Source organism: Haliaeetus albicilla, chromosome 4 (assembly GCF_947461875.1).
Source record: "Haliaeetus albicilla chromosome 4, bHalAlb1.1, whole genome shotgun sequence".
Taxonomy (NCBI): Eukaryota; Metazoa; Chordata; class Aves; order Accipitriformes; family Accipitridae; genus Haliaeetus; species Haliaeetus albicilla.
In genome coordinates, this window is record NC_091486.1 from 15,847,999 (window position 1) to 15,860,554 (window position 12,556).

The 12,556-nt window shown below is 39.3% G+C and overlaps 1 protein-coding gene across 2 annotated transcripts in view; it reads left to right on the plus strand.

Moving 5' to 3' along the window:
- The window catches only part of CNTNAP5 (contactin associated protein family member 5), a 303,884-nt gene that overhangs the window by 42,870 nt on the left and 248,458 nt on the right, over nt 1–12,556 (plus strand). The gene's annotated exons all lie outside the window — the stretch shown is intronic.

Sequence of the window (12,556 nt, forward strand, 5' to 3'; positions counted from 1 at the left end):
CCTCCAGCATCCAGGTTTTTCTAAAAAGCATGGCAGCTTTGGCCTGCACCTCAGGAGAGCCTGTCTTGGCTTTTACTCTTTCGAAGTCCCCTGAATCTATTGGAATCACTGAAATGATCGTGCCAGTTTGGTCTGCTCAGTGATACCGTGTTTTAGTGAGAACAATACCTTCAACAGCTGCTCAGTTAGGAGTAGCATTTCATTGTGTTTCATCCTCAGATGTTACACTGTAGATCTCTGCTTCGCAGGAACTGTTTGCTGGGGCATGATACTAGCAGTGGGAACTAAAACTGTACCTGGACCATGTGAAATTATGGCCTGCCTTTATAATTTTGAACCGCCACCTATTAAATAACTGTGAGGAACTGGTTTCAGTCGTGTGCGGTAGTGTAGTAGAGTAACACCTTTCCCTAACTATACATGCGGGATGAAGAGTAACATCCTTCCCCGAACTATACATGCGGGATGAAAAGTAAACTTTTATTTAGAAATAGCTGAAGCTCTTCATAAAGACCAATCAATATAGTCCATATTGGACGGTTGATTTATGTGCTCCCAAGTTAAAATAGATGCAGGAAGGAATACTAGGACTGTTAATGTTGTCCTCATTGTAGAAGCACAAAAGATCAAAAAAAGGAGTTGAATGGGGCATTCATGACTTCATTTCAGTGTTCGAAAAAAGGTAGTTGACACCATAAATAGGTGTACCAAGTAGCTCTGTAATTGGCTCATTATTTATCTTTGTCAGACACAAGTACAAACCAGTCCGACAAGTCAGCAGCTGTTGAACTGTACACAGGGCATGGATTACATTATATGCCCTATTGTTCAGTTTAAAATTAACATGCCATAATCCTCATTAAAACATCATATGTGATATTTCATTGTGGTTATTATACAGTTCTCATTAAGGCAAATTGTATTACCAAGTTACATTTAATAATGCAGTGCACTGTAACAGTTGCGTATATTTCAATTAGAAATAAGATTATGCCTGTAGGACAATTTAGCATTTTGTTTCAGTCTGGAAGAAGTTAAAGTAAAATTTCATAGGGACAAAGCTTCTGTGGCTCTTTTGTTTGTTTCTTTTTAATTGTTGTGGATTAGCTGAGGTTTTTATTCTTTTTCACACATCTTTGCCATCTCATTCATAGTCTTAAAGCTTTGAGGCTGAATGTCTGGGAGAAGGTAGAAATAATGTCAGCAGGACAAGTTCTTTGAGGGAAAAATTAGTCCTGCTCTGACTACCTTTTATCTCTTTCTCTAAGTATACAGAGAAATTCATTTTCACTGCAGCCAATCTCTCTCCTTCTACCAGCTTTAAATTTACCATAGCTCTAGAAATTTAAATTTAGTGGGTCGTGTTCTTATCTTAGAGGAACCTTGGGCTTCTTTTTGCTGAGGAAGTGGCTTGATAATGTAGTTGTCGTCATCCCCCCTCCTGACCATCACCTGGGATTTGATTAAGAACACTTTTCCTCAGTGCTGCTGTCATCAAATGTTGCTGATGTAAAACGTCAGACAGGTTCAATTCTGGTCTTGCTGCTGTTTTCAGCACTTATCCTCAGCCTGTCACTGTTGTGCATTTCAATGCGAATCTGCCACAAAACCCCATATATGAATTGTGTATGGAATTTGTACATCAGTGTGTTATACATGAACAATAACAGCTGCATGAAATAGAATGCAGGTACATGCTTATGGGTTCGGGTTCTTTTGGTTTTTTCTGCTGTTATGGAAATGCCTTTTATTTACAGAATAGCATAATACAAGTTAAATCTAATTCTAGTTACGGAGACTGGAGCAAAGTGTGCGTGGGCTTTCATTACAGTTGAGATGCAAGGGAATGGTAGCTGCTTGTAAATATGTATTCTTGCTACAGATACGTTGGCAGTCCTGCTAGCATTCAAATTACAGACCTGCGAGATAATTGTTCAATACTGTAAGTGAATTGAAGTTGTATCCATAAATCTCTTGCGTAACAAGTAGCATTCAGTGATAAATACAAGAATGAAAAAGTGTAACTATCTACCCCCATATACTCTGTGCAGCTGTGCATGCATAATGAATATATTTATACCCAAGAAATTTTGAGGTGGGGTCAAGCCCTCTGTATTTGTCTGGTGTTGACTATTGTAGGTTAAGGAAAATTCCGTTATCTTTCTGTCTTCTTTTCACAACTTGATACTTCCTTGACCAAGGTAGACCTAATTATTTCACTGAATGTTTTCTACTTCTAATGTATTGAGAGTATTATGTTCTTTAGGATGATCTATGACTCTCGTGGGGCCATAACGGACTAACAGCCAATGTCACCATCTCAATATAGAAGGGCATGCTTGTGCTCAGTTAAACAAAAGCCCAGGGGCAATTTTGAAAAACCCCAGATGAAGCCTCTGACCAGGTACTTCTGCTGTGTTTAATAAGAAGTGTATTTATGGGGAAAAATTAACAAGCTCATCTGGAAAGAAAAAGGCGTTTGATATAATCTCAAACTCTGTAATTGCAAACTAGAGGTCATATCCTTTAGTCCTTACTTATTCATTTTATACCAAAATAGCTAAGTGCAAACTGGGCAGAAAGTAAGGGCCAGTTTTGTTCTCCAAGTCCTGAATTTAGTCTCCTGAATGAGAAAATGTGGATAAAAGAATTGGCTTGAGTTTAAATGATATAGTCAGGTTTCACTTTGGTTTTCAGTCAGATAAAACATACTCCATGGAAGACTAAGATTCTGTAGAAATTGTTTTTAATAAGCAGGAAGTCATGACAGAAAATTTCCAGACAGCTCTAGAAATGTAGAAAGGTGATCTTAACTTTCACTTACTAGTATTATACCTTAAGGGAATTAGATAGAAAGAAGAAAAAATTTGGTAACTTTTTGGTATTACTGAATCGAAGTCTTGTGCTGAACTTGATGACATGTTTGCAGTATCTCTACGATGTCATTCATAGTTCAGGACTTGTCCTTGTTTGCTTGCTGAGCATTAAATAAAAATAAATCCTTCCTAAATATGTCATGTTATTCTTTTGGCTGAAGTAATTGGCATGAGAATGGAAATATGTCAAGCTGGGATCCCAGCAACACAGCTTGTCTTTGAAGGAGATGTGGAAATATATTGATACTTTGTATGTGATCCACGCTGTTATTAGGAACAACAACATCATTCTTTAAAATGAGTTGAAGACATATTCAGCAGAAATAACTATACACTTTACCGTATAGTCTTGCTCATTTCTAGCTTCATCCAGCTTGCATGATTCAAGGTCCTGGTTGAAACTGGAAATACAATACAATACAATTCTTGTACAGTAGCATGACGGAATGTCTTCCTTCTATAGTGTCAGCTGAGACCAGAAGCTGCAGACACCTAATTTGTTTACCTCTGCATAATTTATTGTTTAACAGAAGAAATTAAAAGCCTCAAGTCATATTTCTCACTGCAGAGGTGAATTGCAATCTGGAAGAAAGTGCAACCATGTTTCTGATGATGAATGCCATACATATTTATTAGTTCTCACTTAAAAGATTATTTTAAATTAGTATCAGGCTTGTAAAGTTAGCACAGAGTTTTACTAATATGAAAATATAAAATCAGTTGACTTTCAGGTGTGCTTGTGCCTATAATACTTGCTTAAATGATAAAAAGTATTTTGAAACACCATTTTCTGCAGATCTTGAGAGTGAGTGACAGTAGAAGTTAAGATACCATTTTGAATCTGATAATCTAAGACCAGCTAAGCAGAAGAGAAGATTTTCTGTCCTAACGTGTCTGAAGGCAGGAATGCTACAGTTTCCTTTCACTAAAACCCACCTAAAACTTTCATGGCTTTTGGAGGATTAACAGAACTTTAGTGCATCTTTGATAAATTTGATTTTTAGGTCTCAGCAGCTGCTACTTTACCTCAGATTGACTGTGCTCATCTTTCCTCCCTGCAGACATGCATACTGAATATTCATTTCAAGATCTTCATCCAGGTCAGGTAGATCTTGGTAGAAAAATGAAAATGTAATTTTTTTGTTGTTGTTGTGGTTCCTACTGTAATTTTCAGTGAACCCAGGCTTTGAGCTGTTTTGATGAAGAAGTTTTCTGCAGCAATTAAATTGGAAAGGAAGGTGATGTAAAAAAAATTAGATTTCTTGTATCCAAAGCTATCTTTAAAACTAAAGTAATCACTAGCAGTAATTAATAATATCCTTATTCTTTCTCTCATCCAATTTATGATTTTAACCAATTAATAACTTAATGCATTGTATACAGGAGACTGAAAATAGGGAAAAATCAAAGCTGACACAGGTCTGTATCCCACCTACACCCTGGGAAGTCCCTAAGTAGTTAAGCCATCTCTGTGGTTTCTTTGCCCAACAGCTGGATGAGAAGAGCTCCAGGGTGGTGAAAACACTTTAGTTTTCAGGACTGAGCCCTTAAAGCCTGGATCTTGCTGTAACTAGCATTGATACTTGCAAGCAAAAGTTAATATAATATGATGTTACTTCAGATTTGTTCAGTGAACTGGTGACCACATCGAAGGCTGGTCAGTAGAGAGTGAGCGGGCGAGAACAGGAACTACTTTTAAGTGCTCTGAATTGAGGAAACCCCTTGCTAAGCAGCAGATACATGAAGATCAGCCCTCTCGAACCCTTGTGCTTGCTCATCTTGGTCCTCAGCCTCTCTCTGCAGATAGCAGGCAAATTTGTGTAATCTTTAACCCTTCCACATAGGAATACCTGTTTAGAAACTGTCTTGCTACTTTTTCAGCCAACCACAAGATCTCCTAGGTGAATGTGAGGGTTGAAACTGCCTTTCTCTTCTATTTTCTACTGTACCCACTACATATTTTCCAACATGAGCAAAAAGGAGTGGTAAAAAAACTCCTGAGGATGATGACCTTTAGTATCATGCACCCTACAGACTTTATTACACAGGCTTTGATTTTTGTCTAGTGCGCTGAGTGACCTAGGAGCCGCACTGTAGCCAGTGATTGTAGTGCTGTATCATGAAAGACTTCAGATTCCAGAGGGTCTAACCAGGAAACCAAACATTATTCATTCTGGGACTTTGGGACTTTTTGTTTATTTAAAAAAATGCACTAGCTGTTGATTATAGCATCTTTAAATAGCTTAGAACTTGTTCCCGAATTTACTTCCTTCTCTATAGCAATGAATCGCTTGAAAGTGCTCTCCAGTGAAATAGCTCACTGCTTGTAGTCCATGTGTGCTTTGATTGCTATCATTGTCTGTGTGAAGCTCCACTTCGCCACTCAGTGTTCGCTATGGAAATACTCACTGCTGTGTTGACAGTGATTAAGTACATTTAACTCCAGCTCGGACCTAAGAGGGGTTTTGTTTTGTGCAATGAAACTTTCTTTAAAAGATACAGAATAAGGTAACTAACCCAGTGTGCAAATCTAAATCAGCTGCTATGTTACTTCATTTTTTTTCCTCTTTTTTTTCTTCTTCTCCTTAACTCTTTGTTCAGTTTTGTCTTAAGCTAAAACAAGCTCTAAAATAATTGAGATCCCTATTACTTTTTAACAGGAATATCTGTGGTGACAAACACATTTTAAGCTAGCTGGAGTTACAGAGGGGACACAATTTCCTGCATGCATGATAACTTTCAGTACTACCAAGAGACAGTTTCTTTTTTTTAATAGGTATAGGTAATATCTGGTGGGCAGAAGTAAATCAGAAGTCAAAGGCAGCCTTCATTGTGACAAGCTGATTGCCAAGTTATGCAGATGAATTTGATAAAGATGAAGGGTTCTATCTGTTACTTCACAGTGAATAAGTTGCTTTCAGTGAGGAAATAGGATTTTCTGTTCTTCTACTTAATATCTGAATAAATTAAAGCAGTGCACAGACAAAAGCCACACTGGAGTTCGCCCCAGAGATACTTTGGGACCAACAGGTCTTACTCTTTACTAAAAGAAGAGATATTCCAAAAAGAAGACATTGTGCACAACCCTGTAGAAGAATTTTCTGACATAAATGTAGTCTCTGCAGTATATGACCACAGTAAAAATGCTTCCTCTGCTGAGCTTATTGCCCAGTCATGTGATTTGAAGAATAAAGACTTTAGGAAAAATGTTAACCAGAGTAACTGCCCTTTGAAATATCCCTGTTTCTAAAAGTGGGTAAAAAATAGTACTGGAAGGGAGTAGCAAAGCTAAAGAAAAACATTGTATCGTATGCTCTTAGGAGGGTGGTTTTCCTCTTCCCCCACCCTGTCATGCTTTGGGCTGGACCAGAATTTTTTTCCATCACATTTCAGCTTAAAATTAAATATTCCCAAGTTGATAGTCTGACCTTCTAATGAAAGAAAACTTAGTAAAGATGGAGATTTTGATAGGCTTATTTGTAGGGCAATGAAGGGCAAATGTTCACTTTTTGAGGACTCTCTTATGAGAGCAAGTCAGAAAGGCACCCCAGGATATATGAATCTGATTATAACCAGTAAAGCTTGTAGTCAAAGATCACCTTGTCATGGTGAGCTCAATAGTAAGACTGAAGCTAATAAGACACATTTTGCTGAGTGACCAAGTATGTTAGCATGTGCTAGTTACTAATGCATGGCTTTTGCTTAGAACTTTTGTCTGGTGAGCTGTGAGGTTGTCCTTGTACATGAATTGCATCCTTCAACAAGATGTGCTCGCTCAGCCTCAAGGAACTGAAAGAAGTTTGAATGGTGGAAAAAAGAGGTGTGGTCTCTCTCGAGCTGTATTTCATTGGGACTTCAACACCTTCATGGTTCCGTAATAGTAGCAGCTGTATAGTTTCTATTTCCAGTCTTGCTTGAAACGCTCTTGAGATGAACCTGAATGATCTGTGTTTTGTTCACATTCCCTGAGGCATCACTTTCCCTGAGCCTATCGAAATGTAAATATCAATAACACTGGGCCTGACATCTCCTCTAACAATTATTACCAATTTTTCCCATTGTACTGAAAGTATGATGTGCTCTGCGTAGGCAGGGCTGTGCCATGTTTTACTATGTGCTATGCATCATGTCTGCATGAATTGATAATCACAATGAAGTAGCAATTAGGAATGACTGGTTTTGAGCTGCTACCACAAAGCACATGAAAACGGGTCTTATTTGCCTCCAGTTGAGGCTTATTTTAGGAACAGAACTGATTTCTGCATGGGGAAAATCTCTTCTTTACTCAACTGGTATCTGTTCTTAATGTATGGGCTAATCATATGCCTGTGCTCCAGAAAGATACAGGACCTTGAGACTCTCCTGCATCTTCCCCAAGAGCTAATTGCTCTCCCTAGCACTTGGAGGATTTCCAGTAAGTCTTTTTCAGTCCTAAACGTGTAGGGAAAGTAGTGTAATAAAAATCAAAGTGAGATCTTATGAAAGGGGAAGGTGATATTTATTTACAAAAGGTTTAGGCAAGTTGATTTTAAGTGTTCATACTCTGCACTCACAGATTTCATTCTCTCACATCTGTGTACTTGCAAGCACCAAGGTGAGCACATCCAAGTGCAATGGTTGCAGAGAATAAGGGATGCCAGCTGACAACTCCTCACCATTGTCGTGGTTTAACCCCAGCCAGCAACTAAGCACCACGCAGCCGCTCACTCACTCCCCCCTCATCCAGTGGGATGGGGGAGAAAATCAGGAAAAGAAGTAAAACTCCTGGGTTGAGATAAGAACGGTTTAATAGAACAGAAAAGAAGAAACTAATAATGATAATGATAACACTAATAAAATGACAACAGTAGTAATAAAAGGATTGAAATGTACAAATGATGCGCAGGGCAATTGCTCACCACCCGCCGACCGACACCCAGCCAGTCCCCGAGCGGCCAATCCCTGCCCCCCCACTTCCCAGTTCCTAAACTAGATGGGACGTCACATGGTATGGAATACACTGTTGGCCAGTTTGGGTCAGGTGCCCTGGCTGGGCACGAGAAGCTGAAAAATCCTTGACTCTAGTCTAAACACTACTGAGCAACAACTGAAAACATCAGTGTTATCAACATTCTTCACATACTGAACTCAAAACACAGCACTGTACCAGCTACTAGGAAGACAGTTAACTATATCCCAGCTGAAACCAGGACAACCATGTCTGAGAGGTAACTCTTGATAATGGTGACAAACTAATTTCTGGAGAGGTCCTTTATGGTATTTGGGAGTCATCGGTTCTTGTAGGGTGGTCCTTTGCCTCAGGACCTTTCTGACTGCAGCTTCCATAAATCTTTGTCTGGGTTGCTGCCTATTGTCTATTTTTTTTCCTCATTTTGAATATGGAGGAGGTCTAGTGTCCCTTTGGTTAACAAGAAAAGGATAGGTATGCATGATATGCTGCCATACTCTTACTGGGACAATACAGGGTCTTCAGCTGCTGAGCTGTCATGCTCTGGTCTCATCAGAGTGCAGGCTTTGTGGCTGTGCCATGAGCAAGATGTTCCTCTGTGTTGCTGCTAGAACCAGTGCCCTGGGAATGGGGTCCTTCATTATCACTGTAAGCTTTTTTCTTTCCCTTTGTGCTGCTTTCTGATGCTTCACACACACTTCCATTCATACTTCTTTCACACCAACCTCTAGATAATATTTCTGTTACAAAACTATATGGTCATTGGGTAAACCACTTGGAACAGGTGTATCCTTTGCTTAAGTTGAATATAGGTAACCTCCCACTACAGCCTACCTTTTTCAAAAGAACATTATTTTTCTTTTCCCTCAAGCACCCAGACTGCTTATTAATATCTGAAAACTTAGAAGAAACCCAACCAAACAAAAATAAACACATACACACTTTGGCTGAGCATTCAGTAAGTTATTGCTTCTGAAAATTCTCTTTGGATTGTTATCACTTCCTACTGGTAGCATAAAAATCCTTAAATTCAGTGTGCAACATTAATATATAAACTGATAAAGCAAACCCAGTTACTTTCTTCCCTGTGCTGTGTTAAACTATGTTGGTTGAAAGGGAAGACATTGCTATAAAATTGCCCTTGATGGTTTATTGCTAGTAGTACAGTACTGTATAGAATTGTGGCTGTAGCTGTACAGGCAAGAGTCTTCTAGGACAGGGACATATCTTCTGTCTTGATTTATTCTACATAAGATCTTGACCACTGTATTGGGTTTTGTTTGTTTTCCCTAGGAACAATTTTTGCAATATTTCTTGTTTAAGCCTCTGTGTGGCACTTGTCTTTAACATACAATAGCTGAAATAGCAGAACAATTAAAAATAACAGAAGGATTCTTGACGGGGGATGGTGGCAGTGGAAATAGGTGCTGTGATGTTATTAAAGCTCTTTAAACTGTTTTCATTTAAAATCAGAGTCAGAAACTTGTGTGGCTTCTATAGGCAGTTTTACAGGGCTTGCATAACACTTGAGGCTATGTGCAATTTGCTGGGAGTGATGGATGATTGATTTTGTGCTAAGAGAAAGTGAATGGTTGCATTTGTATGTGTTTGAGTTCAAAAATCAGAAGTTAGGTACATGGAAAGAAAACATCATAATGAACAGTTGCATTTTGGAAAATACAAAATAAAGTGGAGGATGTATCTAATTAGAAATTAGTTCCTGGGCTGTGTTTTTTTTCTGCCCCCCCCCCCCCCCCCCCCCCAAGTCATTTCAGTTCTCTGTGAAAAGTACTAAAATTAAAAATTTGCTACCTTCTCCTACATCTTGCTATTTCAGTGTGAAGAAGCATTGTATCTCTATTTGAAATATTAAAGAAGAAATAAATAGGAAAGATTAATGACCTAGAGTATTCATTGGTTATGTTTGTAGTCTCTGGTTTTGTCAGGTGAATAGGTGTTTACAACTCGATGCTGAATCAAAGGGCAAGCCAGACTTTTCAGTTGTTTGAAATATTCTAAAATGTGGGTTTCTTTCTTATTTCTGTTGGTGTCTCTTTTTTTTTTTTCTTTTTAATTGCTTAAAATCATTAGTTCTTGAAAGAATTAGGTTTTAGTCTTCCTAATTTGCATTCTTAATTTCCTTTCTCAGTCATATTCCTCACAGAAAAGTGAGGTGAGGTTTTGGAGAGAAAAAATACTACTCAGGAAAAGCAGGTGATCTATGCATTTCACACTGGGAGAGAATGTTTATTTTCTTTTTTTTAAAGTGAAAGTTGTTGGGGTCCCCCCTCCTTTTTTTTGGAAGTGGGAAAATAATCTAGATGTTGTTGCACTTGTAGTGCAGTTATCTGACCATTTTGTTGGCCATAAAATTCTGCATATTCCAGTCCTATCCACGGAGCGCTGAGAGACCCTTGCTTAACTTCCCCTTGTCACTGGACTCCACATTTGCAGTTCTCTGATCTGTTGTATGCCCGGTGGAAGTGTTTCTGAACGAAGCAGGTTGCTTTGTAGACAGCTGTTCCTCTATCTGACTAGCTCTTTAGGGCTTGTTCTCTGGTCTGTGAGACTTGGAGAGAACCAATGCTCTGTGGGTTAATAATGTGATAATACTCTGCAAAAGTACTTATCTGGGTGTGTTGCAGTCAGAGCAGAGTTTCAGGTCTCAGGTCAGGTCATTCATCTTTTAAAAAACCCCAAACTTCAACTGGAGCCCATTTTTTGTTTTGTTTCCCTCTTTACCTGCCTCTCTATTGACGCTGGCAGATAGCACCACTCTCCGCGCTTGGTTCTAGACCCCTTCCTTCCAGAGTTGCACAATATTCAGGAAAAAACCTTACTGGCTTTGGTAGGGGAAAACTGGTGTGGCTTACTAACAATTTCAGCTTTGTGTGGCATCATCAGCACCAAGGGTTTGGTTTTGGTTTTGGCTTTTCCCCTCCCTAAAATAGCAACCAAATATACTATCGACTTAATTTTAATATTAAAAATCTTTAACTTAATCTGTCTCTTTATGTCCCCTTTTCCTGGTTGTTTATAGCAGTAGTTCAGAGTCTGCAATGCCACATAGGAGTGTCAGTGTTTGGAGATCTTGACCGAAATGGATTGTATCAAAGAGGTGTAATGAGATTCATAGGGATGTGCATTTGCTCTTCCCATGAAAAATGTGAAGGGCCAAATCACGCACAGGAGCCTGTGTTCTTTTTTTTTTTTTTCTTTTTTTCCTCCTTGTCATCTTATCAGCACAGCTTTACTTTTGCTCATTTACATAGCAATGCCATTCAGTGGCTTGGAGGGATCTTTAAATAATACCTTTGTTAGAATTCTTATGCAGGAAAAGTGCAGGAAGGAACATTTTAAGAATTGCCTTTGGGGAGCTGGATATAGTCAGTGCTGACCCTGCAAATGTTCAGAGATGAAAATAATGGTTGGATTACAGTAATTCACAGTGCAGGAAGGAAGCACAAGATTGCACATTAAAAAAAGTTCCTCATGCATTTAAAAAAAATACTATAAGTTCTTTCTTTTATCTTTTTTGTAATTTACTCTTTTCTGTAAAAAAACCCACCAAAAAAACCCCAACAACCCCCCCCCCCAACCCCCCAACAAACCTATACTCATTTAAAAGAAAAACAAACACCCCCTCTCCCCCCCAAAAAAACAAAACCACCACAAACCTCAAATAAGTTTTCCAGCACTTTATCTGACAACAATCTATTGTGTTTGGTGTAAGAATGGCTATGCAGAGTCGTAGAGCCTGGGTTATGCTGAAGGTTAAACAAGGTAATGTAACAGTCCCTTCAAGCCTCAGAAATGTATAGATCTAGGTATGGAGTGAGACTGTGTGAGATGCATTATTAGGAGTTTCTTTCCAATACCACTCACAACTAAGCCTGCTGGGACTAATTCCAAGTGTAAATGAATCCTCTGGGATTTATATTTGTGTCTTTTGAATTGGTACTGAAATGAAGCCTGCAGTGAAATACCTTGGTGGAAAAAAGTGACAGCATTTGATGCATCTAGTTCAGCAGATCAGAGACCTGTGATTCTATTCCTTTGCATGTTGATGAAATCATCTGCAAAATCACGAAGAAATAGACTAAGGGCAAACTTACTTGGGATGTTATGTGATGGTCCATTTTCTAGCAAGTCCAGCAAAAACCAAGGGATGAAACAGTAGAGGACTAGAAGATAAAGCAAATGAGCAGTGACTTGGAGCATGTTGTCACAGAGGGAGAGGTGTCTCACTGCACTGCAATGTCACATTGTAGAGGCACATCAGGAGGTCCGAAAGTGGTTATGTCGTGGGCTTCTCCATCACTGACAGCTGATTCCCAGTGGCAGCAAAGGTACGTTGCTGTATGGCACCACGCAAAGCACTTCCACTGCTGCTTTCCTGAAGGGAGGAAGGGTTGAGACAGAAGCAGTAGTGGCAGGGCTTTCTTCAGGCTTGGGGAGGCTTCAGCTTGTCTGAGAAGCTTTCACTGTGAAGCTAGCTGTTCCCTGATCATTTGGGAAGAAGGGAGGAAGGAGCTTTTGGGTAGGACCTGCTCTGCAGGCTGTCGTCTCTCACCAGAGAGTGTGCTGAGGTGTGGCTGGACCATAAAGAGCTTCAGGACAACGTGATGTAAATGATCTTTGGGTCCCAGAGGTTGGTGGGTGGGAGCTGTAGTTCAATGGAAAGAAGGGATGAAGGCTGTTGACTATAAATGTTAATAGCCATCAAGAACAG